We start from the raw sequence: 4,143 nt of genomic DNA, 5'->3' as shown, positions 1-4,143 counted from the left end.
TGCAGGGCAGGGGGCAGACCCCTCCACACTGGTCAACCTCCATCAGTGCCTTCCTGCCCGCACTGCACCCCCACCCTGAGGCTGCTGGGTCTCTCCGGCTCCCACCTTCCATCCTCCCCTCCCCCCAGCCCCCCTGTACTTCTGGCTCTTCCTGCCGGTGCCCCCACACCCCCAGCATCCTGCAGGAAGCCCACTCCTGTTCCCAGAGGCGCTGCTGGAGGCATCTGCGGTAACGTTAGGGCGTGAGAGGGGAGCTTGGCTCTGGGCCTGACATTCCCCCGGGCCAGAAGGCAGGTGCTGGGGAAGTGACTTCAGAGGGGGCTTCTGGGGGATGGGGGGGCGTGCATGGCTCCCTGCCTTCTGGCGGCCCCTCCTACCCCTCTGCATCTTCCCTCATGGGGCAGGGGGCTGGACACACATTCCTTCCTGCCCGGCCGCAGCCTCATAGACCAACCAGCAGTTCCTGGTCTGGAGGCACCAGAGTCCTCCAACCTGCACGTTCACATCCAGGGAGGCCCACCCCAAGGGGATGGGGACCCCCCTGAGGCCTAGGACCGCCCTGGGAATCCACTAACAGGAAGTAGCTCAGGAAGTGCTTTAGGTCATTTGATTCCCACAATAACCCTGGGAGTCAGGAACTGTAGTCCCCATTTCACAGATGAGACTAACAGAGGTGATGTCACTGGGCCTGTCGCCCCCCGCCCCCCAGGACCAGCAGGTGTTCTGAATTTATTTGGTTTGGGCCAGGAAGGGGGGTGCCAGGGGTCGGGGGAGGATTGAGTCCTGCAGAGTGTGGCTGGAGGGGCGGGGGCTGAGTGATGAGCCTCCCACCCCCTTTCCTGTTTGTTCCACTGGCTGTTCATTATGCTACTTCCTTCCACAGGATGCCAGAGGCCTTGGATGGGCCCCAGGGGTCCCCAGCAACACTCAGCATGGACCGTGCTGTCGGCAGCTGGCGGTTGTGTGCGTGTGCGTGTAGGTGTGTACAGGTGAGTGTGCAAGACTCCCCTGCATTCACCAGAATACAAGTGCCGTGGAGGTGTCTCTGCAGCTGTGTTCTCAAGGGTCTAGAACAGGGCTTGGCTCATAACAGGTGCCCATTAAATGTTTATGGGATGAATGAATGAATGAATGAGCCCATAGGTTCCCAGGGATCAGCGGATCTTCACCCGGAGGCAGTGTGACAACTTAGGTCTCTGTCCCTCTGCAGGGGGCGGAGGTGGTGGCAGTCCTGGCCTAGGAGATGCGCTGGTGATGGCCATGCCAGCATCACAATGACTCACTTCGCTGATGGCTCCTTGGCCTGGGGAACTTGCTCACCTGGAAGACCCCAGAGCAGGGACTGGAGGAGTCTCTGCCCTGGAACAGGCACGATTGGGGTCGGTGGAGGGAGGCTCTGCCACACAGGCCTGGAACATTCCAGGCTGGCAGCATTTGGCCTTTCCTGCTACCACCAGCCACCTGCAGCTGAGAGGAGAGCTGGAGGTCCTGCCATCCAGGAATGGACTGAGCTCAGGAGGTTTCAGGGCCCGTGTGTGTGTGTGTGTGTGTGTGTGCGCGCGCGCGCGCACGCACAGGGCTGACATTCAGAGGTTCTCACCTATACAGCCATGCTAGTTACTAAAACATTGGAATATTTCTCTACCGGTGGAGGCAGTCAGGCCCCCAGGCCTGCTCCCGGGAGACCCTGCACTGCCTGCCAATCCACGCAGAAGAGCCCTATTCTGACCCAAGTGATGGTCAGCGTCCATGTCACACAGCATTTAGCCTCCTGAACACTTCCTGGGAACCACTGTTGGCTCCCCCAAAACCCAGAGAGCAAACTGGTGCCCACCTAGGCCTCCTACCTGGCCCCCGGGAGCCATGAGCAGGCACTGCCCAGGGGCTCAGCACCCAGGCACTGTGGGGGCCCTTTGTGGCCAGTCCCCTGCATAGCATGCCCCCCGGCCTGGGCATCAGTGGGCGAGATGGCAGCCACAGAAGGTCTGGCAGCCCCTCAGCTGGCCCAGCTCCTGGGGAGGGAGGCAGGAGGCCAGAGCCCAGGATCCCTGCAGACAGATGACCGGCTCTCGGGGCCAGCTGGGCATTAGAGAAGCCGGTTTATGGTCCTTCCTCATGGAACTTCATGGGCCTGGGGGCAGGGGGAGGGGAAGGAGGTGGAGAAACTGGGTCGTTCCAGGAAGCAGGAGTGAGGCTCAGTGCTACGGTGACTGGGTTTTGTAACACCACCCTGGGGTTGTCCCGGGAAATCGGGGGGTGGAGAACAGCTGTGGAGGCAGGGGGATATCCTCAGAGTCAGCTTCCTGCCGGTCCAGGCCTGGCTCTGGCACCCTCCAGCTGCCAGGCCTGCACGTGCCTCACGAAGTGGGCCTGCCCCAGGAAGCGGCCCGGCAAGCATCTCTCTGCCATCGTCTGTCCTCTCTAAGGTATTCGCAGACGCGGTTTTGAGCCCGCCCCCACTCCCTGTGTCACAGGGCCCGTGAGGACTGGCCCGGTAGAACCTTCAGCACCCCGCCTCCCGTCCCCTTCACCCGCCTTGGGAGGTGGCCGAGGACCCGTTGAGGTCGCTGGTCAGCAAGCGGCTGGGGGACAGGAGCTATCTCAGGGCTCCCTTGCACCCCCACACCAGCTTCTCAAGACTCCCAGCCTCAGCCCCAGGGCCCCAGGCATCAGAGCCCGGCCCACCCGGATTTCACATCGTGTTCTCAGCCAGATAACGCTGTTCCGCTGCTGTTCTGTGGGGAGGGCGCTCTGGGCTTTCTGGACCATCCTGGCTGTCCTATTCTGCCACCCAGGCCCAGGGGGATTGAGGAGGAGAGAGGCGCGTGTGGAAGAAAGGAGTTGGAGGTTTCCTAGTGCTCACCTGACTGCTGGCCCCACACTGGTGTCAGCCCCAACTCCAGGGGCCTGAGGGACCTGAGACGGACCCCAGGCAGAGATCCCCGGGGTCTGACACCCTCCTGCCTACTTGTCCCAGGCATCCCACTGGGCCCTCCCCCACCCCCACGGGCATGACTGAAGGGCAGGGAAGTTCTGCCCTATGACCACCTAGACTCTCCCCCCACCGCCTCACAGGGCCCCGGGCTCCTCTGGCCCCGCCTCCTGCAGCCCCTCACCCTCCACATGGGCCCCACACCCTCTGCCACTCTGGTCTCAGACAGACAGGACAGACGTCTGCTCAGTTGGGCGCACTAGATGGGCAAAGCCCAGGGAGACAGTTGTTCACTCTGGTTTGGGGTTCCTGGGGGCCCAGGTGCCTACAGGTTCCACATCCTTCATGTGAGCTGAGCCTGGCGTGACCCTGTCATCCTCCCAACATGCAGATGAGAAAGGTGAGGTACCAATGGGTGACGAGGTCTGCCAGGGCTCGCGTGGCTCCTGAGCCCCTAAGCTTCCTGTTTGAGCCCAGATCTGCCTGACCCATGGACTGAGCCCTTCTCAGGCCAGGGGATGGGTGTCCCCTACCCCCAACCTCGTGCGGTGGAATTGCTGTCTGGGCACCGAAGGACCGCTAAGCTGAACCAGACCCCATCCGTGCCCTCGTACGGCTCTGAGTCCAGCTGAAGTACCAGATTTTCCTTATCTGGCCAGGAAATGCAGCCCTCAGCCAAATACCAAGCCTTGTCTCTTTTCTTAGCCTCTCTCCCCCTGTAAGCCCACTGTGGGAGAGGGGTAGCTCATGGGTCCCTTTGCAGGGCAGAGTGATGGTGGGTTGTTTAGTCGCTCAGTCGTGTCCGACCCTCAGCGACCCCGTGGACTGCAGCCCACCAGGCTCCTCTGTCCATGGGGTTTCCCAGGCAAGAATATTGGAGTGGGGTGCCATTGCCTTCTCAGTGGGGTCAGCTCCCAGCTGCCTTGGCAGTAGGACCACACTCTCACCTGCAGACTGTGCCACCCAATGGACAGGATATGGCTCCCACTCCTTTTATTTTTAAAATTACTTTTTTATTTCGACTGTGCTGGGTCTTCATGGTAGCACACAGGCTTTCTGTAGTTGCAGCTGGAGGGCTCAGTTGCCCCAGGCAAGTGGGATCGTAGTTTCCTGACTGGGGACAGAACCCACATCTCCTGCGTGAGAAGGCAGGATCTTAACCACTGGACCACCAGGGAAGTCCCTCCCGCTCCTCTTAGCAATAGCAGAAT

Source organism: Bison bison, unplaced genomic scaffold, assembly GCF_000754665.1.
Source record: "Bison bison bison isolate TAMUID 2011002044 unplaced genomic scaffold, Bison_UMD1.0 scf7180017860457, whole genome shotgun sequence".
NCBI lineage: Eukaryota > Metazoa > Chordata > Mammalia > Artiodactyla > Bovidae > Bison > Bison bison.
Note: the sequence above shows the minus strand (reverse complement) of the source record.